This window comes from Hordeum vulgare, chromosome 7H, assembly GCF_904849725.1.
Source record: "Hordeum vulgare subsp. vulgare chromosome 7H, MorexV3_pseudomolecules_assembly, whole genome shotgun sequence".
In the NCBI taxonomy this organism is placed as follows: domain Eukaryota; kingdom Viridiplantae; phylum Streptophyta; class Magnoliopsida; order Poales; family Poaceae; genus Hordeum; species Hordeum vulgare.
This window is the reverse complement of record NC_058524.1, coordinates 626,331,338-626,348,255: the sequence shown is the minus strand read 5'-3', so window position 1 is coordinate 626,348,255 and position 16,918 is coordinate 626,331,338.

Genomic DNA, 16,918 nt, shown 5'->3' with positions numbered 1-16,918 from the left:
ATGTGGCTGGTTCTTCTCCGTCTGGTGTCTCTCTTCGCAGCAAGACTCCTCCTTTTATAGGCAAGAGAGCACCTCTTGGATGGCTTCCGGGAGAAGGCTCCTCTATTATTTCCTCCTTCTTTCTCCTTATCCATCATGCACCTAGTTTTTAGGCCTTCTAGGCTTTATAGGCTTTGTAGCCATTATAGCCCTTCTTTCTAGGGTATTGAGTGCATGTTGGAGAGGTTTGCACACCGTGTCTTGGCTGCCAATGGAGGTGGCATTGTCTTCTTTTTTGATTTTCTTCTTCGTCATGATTTTGTCTTGGACTTTAATCTTCAGGAATATTACAATCTTTGGATATGCATGTGCCCGTACACTGCCTGCTGATATGTGTATGCGGGCATACTTGGCTGGAAACATGCACATGTGTGTGCATTGGCTATTGATATGCGTACGCATACATGCTGCATTTTTTTTTGAGGGGGGTCTTCCTTGCCCATATAATTGATATTTCATATCAATATACACTAAGATTCTAAATTCCTATCAGCATTCAGTCGGAGTATATGTCCTCCGCGCCCGAATGATTGATAGTAATATCAATTCAAATTCAGTGACATTTGAAGTTGGGTGTTACTCAGGTGGCTGCCCATGCCCTGCGATATCCATATGATCCTCATCTAAGAGATGGAAATCATACTTCGTATCACATTCTTTCTTTATATCTTCAAATCTTATTTTCATTTCAACCCTTATTTCTTCTAATATCTCTTCCTTTATTTCTTTCTTCATTATTTTTGACAATTCTTCAAATCTTTTGTCCATTTCTTGATCTATATATTCACTATCCAAAGGGTCTAGGCCCTTGAGAAGGCATTCTTTATATGTATAATTTTTTGGAGAACCTTCTTCCTTTATATTCTTTCCTGATGATTCTCCCTTGGTTATTTTAAATATTGGCATATTAGATGCATTGTTATCTGCATTCTTTCTCTTCTGGATATAATCTTTAGCCTTGGGGTCAATATAATAGTTTTCCCCTATCATTTTTCTTGCCCAAAACAAGGCCTCATCAATACCTTCATATTTTTTGAATGTTAAGTCTTGTCCCATTCGTTTTGCATCTAGTTTCTCTATCATGATGTCTTCCCATGTCAAATATATTCCGGGTTTATTTCCGTCAAATAAAACATATAATATTTCTCCTTTTTGTATTTCAGCCCTTTCTAGTTTTGCCGCCTTCATATTCATTTGGTTAAAATATTCTGCCAAGCTATTTAGAATTGATAGCATATATCCTTTTTCATCTCTCTTATTGGTATATTGGAACCAGAAATTGTCCAGTATGCACCTCTGAATTTCATCAAGCTTGATATGGGCCTTTGGCTTGAAATTGAAGGTATTTGGCTGAAATATCTTCAGCCTGTTCTCCTCTCCAAAGAAGAAGCATTCGTCCCTGGTGGGGAATAATCCTTTCTTCATTTCTGCAAATTTGATGCACGAGAAAATATGTCAGGTAAAGTATTATCTTTTCCCTTAATATGCTCAAAAATAACTTTATAACCATTCCCAGCTATGGTGTCTTCAAATAAGACCCATCTTCTGGTTGAACTTTTCTTACTATTAATTTTATTATAATATCGACATATGGCTTCACAATCAGTTCGCACTGTAAATTCTTTGAATCCTAGATATAACCTAAAAGCATTTATTGCATTTACAACTGCAAGGATTTCTCTATCAATATTATTTACCGTTTTTAACTTATAACTTCCTGAAGCATATCTACATATTTTTTCATCTGCTTTCGGGGAATATTTATTAGGTTTTTGTTTTAATATAGCACCCCATCCTACTTTAGATGCATCTGTTTCAATAATAAAATAATTATCTTCTAGAGGCAATTCTAGGGGCTTTAAATTCTTGACTTTTTCTTTGATGGCCTTTACTAATTTTATATCTTCAGAATTAAAATATCTCTGACCATTCTTTCTTAATTTAGCATATAAAGGTCCGGCTAGCTTTGCTAGGTTATCTATGTAATTTCTTGCATAGTTTACAATTCCTAAGAATTGTTGTAGAACTTTTTTATCACTCATATTATCAGGAAACTCTAAAATTTTCTTTGCAATGTGTTCTTGCAAATATATTTTTCCTTCTCCTATTTCATGACCAAGGAAATTTATTCTTTCTTTACAAATTTCCATCTTCTTTTTTGATAATATGAGCCCATTTTGTTCTACCTTGCGAAAGAACACTTCGAGATGGGCTATATGCTCTTTATATGTTTTTGAGAATACTAACAAATCATCTACGTATACTAATATAAAGGCTTGGTTCTCATTAAATATATTTTGCATTTTCCTTTGAAATAGTGCAGGTGCATTCTTTAGACCCAATGGCATTACTAGCCATTCATAATGGCCTTGCGGACAAGTAAAGGCAGTCCATGGAATGGATTCTTCGGCCATTTTCACTTGCCAAAACCCTGCTTTTAAGTCAAATTTAGAGAAAAATTTGCTTCCTTGTATTCTATTGATCCATTCCTGTTTATTAGGTATGTTGTATGCATCATCTACCGTATTATCATTAAGCCTTTTAAAGTTAATTACCATTCTGGATTTACCTCTCACCTCTTCAGCATGATTTCTCACTATAAAAGCAGCAGACCTATGAGGACTTCTACTTTCTCTAATTGCTTTTAATTTTAATAATTCTTCAATATGCATTTTGAACTCTTCAATATCTTTAGGAGTAGCTTCTATTGGCCCTGACTTAATGATATAGTCTGGATTTATAATATTTATTTTGCAAACTATAGAGTTCCTTTCCCAATGTTTCATCGGTATTTCCCCTATAATTTGTATGTTTTCTAATCTTTGCACTATCTTATCTATATCTTTTTTGGATTTTATGTCTCTATACCAATTTGGTGAAAATGATTGTAATGCTATGCATTCTGTACTTGTATTTTCTATATGATATTCTTCTATGGTCTCACTAAGTTCTTCATCTTTACAGAATTCAAGGGCTACCTCTGGACTTGTACTATATTCTCCATCCAAATTAGATATCTCTACATTTTGCAAAGCTTTTCTTTGCTTTCTTACTTCAGATATGTATGGGAGATTATCTTGATAAGGGATAAATGTAACCCCTTCTTCATGTATAATTGTAGTTTGTAAAGACTGTTGTAAAAACCTTAACCCTATTATCATGTCATCATTTGTTACTGATAAATCTCTTATTGTAATTTCATCTATTATATATTTCGTGCCATTTATGTATGCTTCAATATTATATGCTAACTGGTTGTGGATTTTCTTTATTCCTGACATATCGGTAGATACTTCAGCTTTATTATTATCTATAGTTTCAACTATTTCTGGACATCTCATGAAATATTTATCATGTATGATGTTCTTTGTGCAACCCGTATCTAGTAGCGCTAACACTTTATAAGAAATGTTTGGCTTTAGAACTATTCTAACTGGGATTCTTATCCCTAACACTTCTTTGAATGGTAATCGAACAATATATTTGTTTCCAAAACTAGTTATTGCATCTTTTAATTGTATTAATTTATCTCCTTTTTTATCCCTTATTGTTATCATTTGTTCTTTCATCTCTGTGATTTTTGCAACCTTATTATCTTGCTCTTTATTATCTTCTAATTCATCCTTTAGCTTTTCTAATTCTGCTTCTAGCTTATTTATTCTATTTTCTAAGTTTCTAACCCTGCTAGATAATATTCTTTCTTCTGGCTCCCATTCTATTTCCTGTCTCCATTTTTGATTACTGACTTTTAGACAGGAGGTACATGCTTGCTTTAAGCATAAACTACATGTGAATCTATTATCTTGGCTAGGATAATATATACAGAAAGCACATTTTATGTTATAATCCCCTTTTCCTTTAATCCAGTCATGTTCACAATCTACTTGATTCATCATTTCGATCTTTAAACCGGCTAATTCATCAATTAGGTCTATTTCATCATCGCTTGATTCATATTCTGGAGTCTCATTTTCTACTTCATCTGTCTCTATGATTGAATATATTGACTCGTCGTCTTTTATTTCATCATCACATACCAAAATATTCTCATTAACACTATCTACTATTAATACTCTCTCTTGCTCCTCATATTTGCTAGATTACCTTTTCTGGTCTTTATTAGGGCAATTTCTACTTAAGTGATCGGGAGAGTTACATATGAAACACCTGCATGTTTTATCATATGATTTTTAGGATTATATCTTCTTACATTTCTTTTATGCAAGAATGAGGCTCTATTATCGGACCTTCTCAAGAAATATCTTTTCTTTGTTCTAAAATTTCTATTATCTCTCCTTTGTGGTTTATAATATTTGTTTTTCCGATGCCTTTCTTCTCCATACGTAAGCGGTATTTGGACAATGTTATTGCAGAAATTGTAATCTGACTTCTTCATAGACCTTTGGGCTTGTATGCCTGTACATACCTTTCTTAATTGTTTAAAAACAAATGTTATGGCTTGAGATATATTTACCACGTTTCCACCTGTTTCTTTTTTATATTCTTCAAATATTATGGATCCTAGAGGGTCTGGCAACTTATTAAAATATCTTTCTACAACACCTACATTAAACCCTTGCTTCGCAGTGGTAGCATCATATAAATAATGTTGAGAGAATTCTTTTATTCCTTTCCAGCTAGTTAATGTTAGTTTTTCTATTTCTCTCAACCTTTCGTTTTGTAGTGAGGTATATCCTAATTCCGGGTCTTCTGCGATGATCATATTTGAAATAACATTTGCAAAGTTATTAGGGTTACTTCCGGCCCTTTTTAATTCTTCATACTGATTAGGATATGTCTCTACCCATTGTTCCCATAGAACTTTTACAGATTCTCCTAAAAATGTTTCAAGATATGTTAACATATCTTCTACCTTAGTTCCTATATTATACTGGTTTGTATATATTTTTGAACTATTAAACCTTTCCATATGCTGATTATATTCGGCCAATCTATAGGGTCATGAGCTGCTAGGTTTAAAATAGCGCCATCATTCTTATAATTTTGAAATTGCACTGGCTTTTCAAAATCTCTTCTTTTAGCACCCATATATCTATATTGTCCAGGGATATATGTAGGTTGATAATCATCCTTTTCTGGAGGCCATTGTCCAGCTGATCTGGTAGGTCTCTCTCTCTCTCCTTCTCTTTTTACCGAAGACTCGCCATATCCCTTTCTTCTTTTATTACTACTTTCTACTTCCATAGATTCCATTGCATTGTCTAAATTTTGTAGTCCCACATCATCTAGTGAGTTATAAAAATCACTATTCTGCTCCGAATCATTATAATTTTCATCTTCTAACCACATATCTTTTACTAATTCCTCTTCCTCTTCATAACTTTCTAGTAATAACTTATTATTTATATCCCATTGCTCTTCTTCACTAATAACTTCTTCTTCCTGAGCAATATTCTTATCTCTATTAGTGATAGCATCATTATTACTATCAGCATGTTCTCCCCTTTCAATTGATGATGTATTTGGCATAATTGAACCACTAGTTACCAACTTTTTCTCATTTTTCAGTTTTTTTAACCTTGCAATTTCTGTAATTATAAACAATTCTCTTTCTCTTATCTTAGGCCAATCTTTTGTCATAGAATTTTTATATTCCCAATCTATATGCTTTAGCTTATTTTCCCAGTGAATTATTTCATCATCTAAATTAGCTTTTTCCATGCATTCGGTCACACCTTTATTCTTATCGTCAATAGATTCTGTTTCTGACATAAAGGATTCTGCGTCTTCTATTGATGCCGATTTATAGTTCATAAATCTAATGCTACTACTTCCTTCACAATTTTGATAACTTATATAGTTTTCAGGTTGCTTTAATTCTTTTTTCTCTATTAATTCACCAATCTTCCACTCTTCTCCCGCTCTTTCTTCAGAACCAATTTTAAGTGGATTCATAAATTTAATACCCTTTGATTGCATACTATCAATTACATCGCTCACATTAACTCTATATCTAGAGTTACTTCTGTTAGTAAGCCTTCCTATAAATTCTATGCTTACTAACAAATTTGTTCCTTTAAAATCTTCATATCCCTTAGTTTGGAAACCAAAACTCATTTTTTCAATAAATTCTTTTACAGGCATCATTAGGTCTGGAGCTATATAGGTTATTAACCTATTTTCATTCATGTCTCCTTCTAAAAATCCTAATGCTGCTTTATCTACTGATTCCCACCTTCGGTCTAATAGAGTTATAAGCACCTTTGCTCCTAATTTCTTTCTTGTCATACCTTTAACTCCTATAATATACATACCTTGATGAATATATTTGTAACCACAATATTTTAGTTCATTTTCAATATTTTTGCTTACTATTCTTAAATCAACTGGGTGTGTTAACACACTTAGTTCTACTTCTCTTGATATTCGGTATAACCCGCTCTTACTCTCAAACATACCCATGTGATATACCTGTTGCGGTTTTATTTTTCTTAGGGTATCCTTTTGATATCTTTCGAGGTCTCTCTGAATATCTATAACTTCTTCAATACTATCAATATCATCGGCTTTACATGATAATCTATGCTTCATTGCGAGTGGTCTTGAGTCTTGCCTTACTAACTGGAGGGTTTTATCTCTTCTAAGGAAGCCTTTAGATATGTCCATTTTTCTGAATTAATATTTCTTGATGATGTTACGATTCCAGATGACGATAGCACAATTTCTTTGTTGTTTTGGACACTTTTTAGCTTGTCTAAAACTTGAATTAATAGCTGAAGAATTGTATTATTTTGTCTTATTATAATTTTAGAGTCTTCTTTTGGTGAGTCGTGATCAGAAAATCCTACAGGAGGTGACAAGTATTTGGCTACTTCGTTTAATGCTTGGCTATATTCAGTCATATAATTATGAGACAATCAAAGTTTTAACTTCTTGCAGCAACTTCTTTATATCAAGTATATCTTGTCTTGCTTCTGTGCGAGGGAGTGAGTCTTTGCCTTTACTTAGGTAACGGCCAATTGACAACACTTCTTCTTTAATATAATCGTTATTCTTGCAAAGTACGTTCTGCCTGACCTTTGCTTCTTCTAGCTTATGTAAGGCGAGATCGATTTTATTGTTCAGACCAGAATATTTATCCGCAAGCTTTTGGTATTCTTTGGATAAACTCTCAAATTTTTGGTCTAAATTATCTTGTCTTTTCCCCCAAGATATGTAAAAGTTATATATCAAATCGACAATTGTATTTAGCTGGCTATGAGATGTATGCCACGTATGCTCTTCAGAAGGATTTATTCTGCACCTTATATTAATATTCTCTTTAGTATTTATTACCTTACCTGCGCTAACTTCTAAATTTAAATACTTTAACCTATCAATGTTTAAAACGCTGGACCTGATACCAAATATACGGAATATCTAAAATATTCGGAATAATTAAAATATTCGGAATAATTAAAATATTTAAAATTAATCTAAACTAAATTAAGTTACAAATTCAGGTTTTAATGTTGATATACGTGATTATGTATACGCGTTATTAAAGTAAATACAAAGTTATTTATTTATTTTATATTATTTTAACACGAAGTGTTTTTAAATTATTTCGCTTATATTGCAGGATCTTTGAGGGGCTGTCGAGGCCAACAAGACGACTGAGGTGTACGCAGTGGTGTAATATCCTACTCAGTACTCACCATATTTATCATTATGTTGTTTCAGATGTAGTTAAGTTTGTTCACTTGATGTTTTAGTTGCAAATTTATGGAGTAAATTCCTATCGTCTTCCCAGGCAGTTCCACCCGAAGTGAACACTTCTCTACGACCATAAGGTTCTCATTCAAATGCCATAAAAGGCTACACAGAGAACTACCGGCAGAGTTTTCTCCTATAGGATCCCTAGCATAAGAACTCGTTCCATAAATTCAAAAATAAAATACCAAGTGAAAACACGAAACTACATCATTTCCACAACATAATTTGCATATGGTTTTCCCTTTCGGGAACCCCCGAAGGGTTTACACAAGGATAAAGAAATTACCTTCTAACTACCTTCGCGAGCTTACAAATGCTCTAAATATTGTAGCTCTTTATTACACGATGAGGAAGTACTACTACTACTACTACTTGAGCAAAGAGCTTGCTAGCTGAGTTGCAACTCTGTGCTCTATCTGTGGCTGGTTCTTCTCCGTCTGGTGTCTCTCTTCGCAGCAAGACTCCTCCTTTTATAGGCAAGAGAGCACCTCTTGGATGGCTTCCGGGAGAAGGCTCCTCTATTATTTCCTCCTTCTTTCTCCTTATCCATCATGCACCTAGTTTTTAGGCCTTCTAGGCTTTATAGGCTTTGTAGCCATTATAGCCCTTCTTTCTAGGGTATTGAGTGCATGTTGGAGAGGTTTGCACACCGTGTCTTGGCTGCCAATGGAGGTGGCATTGTCTTCTTTTTTGATTTTCTTCTTCGTCATGATTTTGTCTTGGACTTTAATCTTCAGGAATATTACAATCTTTGGATATGCATGTGCCCGTACACTGCCTGCTGATATGTGTATGCGGGCATACTTGGCTGGAAACATGCACATGTGTGTGCATTGGCTATTGATATGCGTACGCATACATGCTGCATTTTTTTTGAGGGGGGTCTTCCCTGCCCATATAATTGATATTTCATATCAATATACACTAAGATTCTAAATTCCTATCAGCATTCAGTCGGAGTATATGTCCTCCGCGCCATATATATATATATATATATATATATATATATATATATATATATATATATATATATATATATATATATATATATGTATATATATGTCATAGTTAATTTAGGGTTTCTTGATCAATAAATAGGATATGAAAATTGCATAGGATAGCAATATGTTCCATTTGAATCCTACAGATCAATTTCTCTTAAGTTGTAGTGAAACAATTTTCCTTGTTGCATATTGGCAAAACCGTGGGAGAACATATATATATATATATATATATATATATATATATATATATATATATATATATATATATATATATATATATATATATATATATATATATATATCTATATATATATATATATATATATCTATATATATATATCTATATGTATATGTCATAGTTGATTTAGGGTTTCTTGATCAATTCATACGATATGAAAATTGCATAGGACAATAATATGTTCCATTTGAATCCTAAAGATCAATTTCTCTTTAGTTGTAGTGAAATAATTTTTCTTGTTACAGCAGTATGTAACATTTATTCCATTTTAATTTGTTGATGTTGTAGTAGTGACAATCATTGTCCAGAACTCATGCACTTCCTTCGCAGCGGCATACATTTTGCTAGTGTTGATATAAGAACGATAAGCTCAAGATGAGACACATCTTCGGTATTGAGATACCAGCTGACTGCCATATTGATATCCAAGACAAATTCAGGTTTGAACATGAGAGGACTTCGATGGCTCATATGACAGTCGCCTTGATCGACGAGGAGTACGCCGATATGAAGACCAAATTTCCAAAGTATCAGCACAAAAAGTGGGAGAGGACCCCACTTGATGTTATCAACATTGAGCATGCAGCAAAAGATGCATACATTGCAAACGAGTTGTACCGCAAGATTCGAATCATGAACTATGGCCAGCGTCACCTCGCACCAGCACCAGCACCAGCACCACCAGTTTGGGGACTTTCTGATTCAGATGAGTAGTGTTCACAACGGCGAACACTTGTATATATATCTGTGCTAGCTATTATTATGTAATGCTTAGACAAGTATTATTATGTACTACTTGGACCAATTTATGTCTAATTTCTGTGTGTGCCATTAGTTTCCAAATTTGAATGGTTTAACCCTTTCTAACTTCATTTGCTACATTTCATGGTATGATGCATTTCGACCACATATATAGCACCCTTCATTTGATGTAACCCTCTTAACTTCGTGTACAAACTAATGACCCTGAAATTAAAAAGCGTTAAAAATGAACTCTCAAAAGGCTGAAACTTGTCATGGCATCATCAATTCACTCACATAACATGTGATAAAATGATGATACCATGCCAACTTTCAACCTTTTCAGAGTTCAATTGTAGGGCTTTTCATTTTCTGGGTCATTTAGCTCAAAAAATCAGGAAATTCATTAAAAAATATCAGATGAAGTCAAAAAGTGTTAAAAATTGATGATGTGGCTTTGAATGGTGCATTTTGAACACACAAAAAGTCTGGAGTTCAAATAAGTTCAAAAAAATGAAATCCCTTTTGTAACAAATGAGTCGTCGTATGAAATCATGCACATTGAAGGTGGCGGATCTCGATGGCGTGACGCCCTGGTGATTAAACGTCTGATGTGCAAAGATGGACTGACGCAGGAGGACGACGCTGTCTAGCGTCGTGCTTGCGTCGACGACAGCTAAACCGGGCAAGGTGGATGCGTTAGTACAGTTCTGAAGATGGATTGGTGGCAGTTGGCGACGGCGGCCTTTGAGTGTGTGCCAGACCGGTGGGTGCCCCATACCCGACATGTGGCTTGGTTGGGGCCTCAGGTCTTAGATGTTAGGTTTCGCTGCGAGGTCTGTTTGGAATTACGTCCAAACTATCAACATCCCTTCATCAACTGTATAGAAGTAACGACATATGTTGCCTAGATGGTGGCTTCAATCTTACTGATGTATTACTTTGTAAGGTCTTTTATGAATAATTAATAAAATGGCTGCATGCATGCCTCAGATGCGTAGGCCGGGGTCTTTCTCCTTTTCTAAAAAAAATCCATGGTGTTTTGCCTCTTGGTGCCAGAAAAGCCATCGAAGATGCGAAGAACCGATAAAACAAGGAATCTTCTTTCTCATGCGTCCGAAAAAACAACCAGATGCTTGCAGTAGGATTGGCATGTCTACAATAGGTGTACAGTAGGATGATGGGCACATGTGCTAGAGAAAAGTGGACACGTCAACTTTTTGGCAAAGGGGGCGGCTAGCTAACATCTGGTATAAGCTCAGATATATAGTCTCCATCTCGATCTAAATATCTCTGCACTTTGCCCGGCCTTGATGATGTATGTATGTCCTTTACGTTGGATGGATGCCCTTTATGTGTATCGTCTAGTCTCAAAGATCCACTTTTTGTGAGGCAAAGATACATCAGCTACCCCGTGATCGAAATGTCTATGGTTTTGGGTTTTATGAATCAAAGGTGATGCACGAGAGGTACTCACAGTGGGAATAAAGAAGGAATATGGAGAGACTAGAGCAGCGGAATGGACTCAGTTTGTCGATTAACTAAGCAAGAAGGCATGGAGAGACAACCTAACCACCACTTGCCGCACCATAGATAGATAGAGAGATAGACAGAGAGATAGGGGATCAATCATATATAACACGACCACTTGCCGTACCATAGATAGATAGAGAGATAGAAGCTTTCCATAATCTGCACTATATATACATTGTTAAGTTGATCAATTGATTAATTAAGACTTGTTCTAGTATCATTAATGGCCAATCGAGTAAAAAAGCTCTTCATTGCAACTTGCGGATGTTCCTCTCCCTCCATCTTCTTAGCGCTTTGTGGTCTAACGCCAAAAATGTTGACCAGCGAAAAATAGTTGAACTAAAAGCAGTAACTTTAGGCACACATTTAAATGTTGCTTAATCAACCTGTTATCTCCTATCGAGAGGAAACAATGAGGATTAAACAATTCTCTCGATAGTTAGCTATGTAATCTTTGAGTGAGTCAGTCCCACTAACTACGGATTGATCATGTATATGCTAGTGAAAAACATTTAGATTACCTCAACACACATACTAAGATCTCCGGTAGGCTATAGGTGGGCACATGCACTTTGTATCGTTTTCCCCATGCGTTGTCTCTTTTAGATTATAATTTCACTTTGGATAAAAGCACATTTAGAAAAATGAAATTTAAAGCATGTCTCTAATTAGTTCCCTAGCGCGGCTAGTCAGCCGGCCTTAACATAGTGTCAAAACGCACAACTAAAAGCGGGCGTGTCTCATCGTGCATACATTCATGCACTTGTTTAGTTACTAGGGCCAAGCCACTTACTCCTACAGTATGACTAACAAACTATTAACAACTAGATTCTACCATACTTTCCACGGAGAACTAGTATACCAAACATTTTAAAGCAGCCTAATCTGTCACTGCCATGTGGACCCATCGTTCTTATCCACATCCCATCTTTTAAATGAAAGTACTGCAATGAATTGAGTCCAATGCTTGTCAGATGTGCAAGCGGACCATCTGGCTTAAACTAAAAACATGATAGATGCGTGATGTTAGGTTTCGTACAAAGACCCGACCACAATTCGTCGTACAAAAATTCCCATTTTGAAAACCACGCTTATTTGGAAACCTTGTGCACTACTAAATTTTTTAGTCATTGATTTCCTTGTGCATTGACTTGTCCACCGTTCATTGCTATCCCCAATGGTCGTGGTAACATGATCCAATCCAATGTCAGATGCATTTCGATTCAAAATCTTCCAACAAATGTAATCTATTTTTAGTGCATTGCAATTATAATGAAATTTCCTGCGCTCATAATTTATCATGGTGTGGTAAAAAAGCTCAAAAAATTCATTATCAAATTCGTGTAACCAAGGTTTGGTAAACATCCATCTTTTTCATGGTTATTTCCATTCACTTCTTCCACACAAATATCAAGGAAAATCTAAGGCCCTACTACCCCACTGCGATTTCATGGTTTCCCTTTTTCAATCTATATAGGAGACACAAATTAACGAAAAAAGATAATTTTGTTCATATCATGAAAGCAAGCTCACTAACAATATTAATGAAACTACGTTTCATCATGACAATACACATAGGATAGATCATACGCAATAATACACGACCATTATCTCATAGATGGCTCTTATTCCAACTAATTTTGTAATACATATTGCTGTGTGTGTAAAACAAACACGCTTGATTCGGATAGTAATAAAACGACCACTCACCAAATATAGACAGATACATATATAGTTGCTTTCCATGACATGCCCACACCATATGCAAGTTGTTAACTTAATCAAATACTCCCTCCATTCCTAAATATAAGACCTTTTAAAGATTTTACTATAAACTAAATGCGGAGCAAAATGAGTGAATCTACATCCTAAAATATGACTACATACACCCGTATGTAGTTCATTATAAAATCTCTAAACAATCTTATATCTAGAAACGGAGGGAGTGATTAATTAGGACTAGATTAGTAGCTAGTAGTATCATACATAAACTAGCACGAGTCAAAAGAAGTTGGAAACTCGCACGCATGTTCTTCTCCATTAGCTCTTTATCGCCGTCTGGCGCCGTAAATGGGGAGCGGAAAAGTTTAAATGAAAAATGGCCGGCCAATCATGCAAATACTGGTGGTCAACTATGCATATGTATACCACAAAGCAATTCTGCAAATTAGTTAAGCTTGTTGTCCTGGTGGGAGCTGGGAACAACTAGCCAAGTTTTCTCCTTAAGATATCATATTTCTCTTATCCTATGAAGCAAGGTGTTTGTGTTGAAAGACGGTATGTTCTATCCCTTTATCTTTTCCCTTTTCTTTGCCATGTAAGCTAAGTCGAGGATATATAATCCCTGACAGCGAGTCGTTGCACTAACTATGAACGGATGGATGGATCAGGCATGCATATCTTAATTAGTAATAAGCTATTATAATTACCTCAACGCGCATGATACATATGGATCTCTGGCCGGCAGGCGATAGCTAGGTGTGTGCACACACACTTTGTATCATTTTCCCAGTGCATTGTCTTGCTCAAGTTAATGAGATCATCGAGCTCCACGATTCTTTTTTGTATGGCACTTTCACTATTGACAAAGCACAATCTAAAAGCGCGCCTCTCCCTCTAATCTTCGACATACATGCGCCCGATCCAGTTACTGGATACCTGCACTATATATACATTGTTAGGTTGATCGACTGATTAATTAAGACTGGCTACTAGTCTCATCAATGGCCAATTGAGTTAAAAAGGTCTTTATGGCAACTTGCATTTTCCTCTCCCTTCAGTTTCTTAGCTCATTGTCATCTAACGCCGAAAATGCTGACCAGCCAAAAAAAGGTTGAATTAAAAGCTGTAACTTTAGGCACATATTTGTGGCTTAATCAAGCGCTACTTTTCCTACCAAAATAAACAATGAGGATTAAATTCTCTGGATAGTTATTTATGTAATCTTTGACAGTGAGTCAGTGCGTCAGTCCCACTAATTCCGGATAGATCATGTATGTCCCGGTGATAAATATTTGGATTACCTCAACATGCATGATAAGGTCTCATGTAGGCTCTACATAGGTGGGCACATGCACTTTGTATCGTTTTCCCGTGCGTTGTCTTTCTCTCGGTGGTGAAACGAGCTCGATGGCTCTTATGAAATTCGCTTCCACTTTGGATAGAAGCACATTTAGAAAATGAGATTTAAAGCATGTCCAATGCGTAGTGATCCAGTTACTCCATCCGTTCCAAAATAACGGTCTCGATTTTGTACTAACTCTAATATAAAGTTGTACTAAGCTTAAGACAGTTATTTTGGGACGGAGTGAGTAGTTTCTATTAGTGCGGCTACTTGGCCTTAACGCAGTGTCAAAAAGCACAACTAAAAGGGGGTGTGTCTCATCGTCTATACATGCATGCGCTTGTTTAGTTACTAGTGCCAGGCCACTTACCCCACTTACTCCTACAGTGCAACTAAATAACTAACTAGTAACAGCTAGATTCTACCATACTTTTCACGTAGAACTAGTATACCAATTTTTTTATAGCGGCCTAATCTGTCATTACCATATGGACCCGTCGTTCTTATCCACATCCCATCTTTTGAAATGGAAGTACTGCATGTACCATGAATTGAATCCAATGCTGGTACCATGTGCAATGGGCCCATCTAGCTTTAACTAAAAACACAAGACATATATATGTAAGTGTCGCACAAAGAACCGAGTACAATTTGTTGTATAGATATTCCCATTTTGAAAAACACACTTGTTTGGAAATCTCGTGCGATACTAGTTTGTTACTCATTGATTTCGTGTGCACTAACATGCCCACCGTTCATCGCTAGCCGTAGTGGTCTTGCTAACATGATCCAATCCAATGTCAGATGCATTTTGATTCAAAGTCTTCCAACAAATGTGATATTCTTTTAGTACATCTCAGTTATAATGAAATTGCCCACGCTCGTAATTTCTCTTGGTGTGGTAAAAAAAAAGCTCAAATAATTCCTTATCAAATTTAGGTACCCAAGGTTGGTGAAACATCCAGCTTTGTCATGGTTATTTGGTCTTCCAGACAAACATCAAGAAAATTCTAAGGAGCATACTATCCCACTGTGAAATCATCTTTCCCTTTTTTCTATCTATGTAGGAGACTCAAATTAATGAAACAAAGAGAGAATTTTGTTCATATCATGAAAGCAAAGCTCACTACCAATACAAAAGAAACTATGTTTCATCATGAAAATACACATAGAATAGATCATATTGAACAATACATGACCATCATCTCGTAGATTGTCCTAATTGCAACTAATTTGTAATACATATTGGGGTGGGGGGGGACCTAACGGATGACACAACACATGCTTGATAGGAATAGTAATAAAATGACCACTGACCAAATATAGATAGATACATAGTTACTTTTCATGATATGCGCACACCATATGTAAGTTGTTAACTTAATCGATTAATTAATTAAGACTAGACTGGTAGCTATAAGTATCATGCATAAACTAGCATGAATCAAAAGAAGTTGGCAACTCCCATGCATGTTCCTCTCGATTAGCTCTTTATCGCGTCTACCGCCGGGAATGCGCAGCTGGAAAGTTCAAATTAAAAGCGGCCGACCAATCAGGGGTAACTTTACACACTAATCGTGGTGGTGAGCTCTGCATTAGTTAAGCTTGTTGTTCTTATGGCAGCTGGGAACAACTAGCCAAGTTTTCTCCTTAAGATATCATATTTCTCCTATCCTATCAAGCAAGGTGTTGGTGTTGAAAGACGGTACTTTGTATCCCTTTATCTTTTCCCTTTTCTTTGCCATGTAAGCTAAGTCGAGGATATATAATCCTTGACAGCGAGTCATTGCACGAAGTATAAATGGATGGATGGATCAGGCATGTATATTTTAATTAGTGATAAACTATTAAGATTACCTCAACGAGCATGATACATATGGATCTCCGGCCGGTAGGCGATAGCTAGGTGTGTGCACACACACTTTGTATCATTTTCCCAGTGCGTTGTCTTGCTCAAGTTGATGAAATCATCGAGCTCCATAATTATTTGTATCTCACTTTCACTTTTGACAAAAGCACGATCTAAAAGCGCGCCTCTACCTCTAATCTTCGACATACATGCGCCTGGTCCAGTTATTGGATACCTAGCACTATCTACCAGTTGGCTTCTTCCTCCTCGTGCAATAGCGTCAGTTAAAGCGTGCCGCTTATCGGAAAATACACTTTGATTCCATGTTGTATATGCATCCTATATGAAGAAATTTTTTATAATAATTAATTGAAAAGTCAAATTAGTTCCAAAGTATATTTAGATTAAACTTGACTTTATTTTGCACCAGTATATAAATTTTCCAGAAAAAAGTCAACATTGACTTCTAGAAAAAATTAAAAAAAATATATATATATTATTATAGGGCACTATTCACACTATTTTGACCGAAAATTTGTCTTTTCTAGAAACAAGTCTAGGTGTAATTGTCTTTTTGTGGAATTTTTCTTACAAGTACAATGAAAGGCCAAGTTAATTTCAAATTTTTTTTAAAAATTTTTGAACTTTTTATTGAATTGCTAAATTTCTTTTGCATATATGGTATATATACACAAAGTTCCCCTCCGCCGCTTATCTTGAATTAATGCATGCAT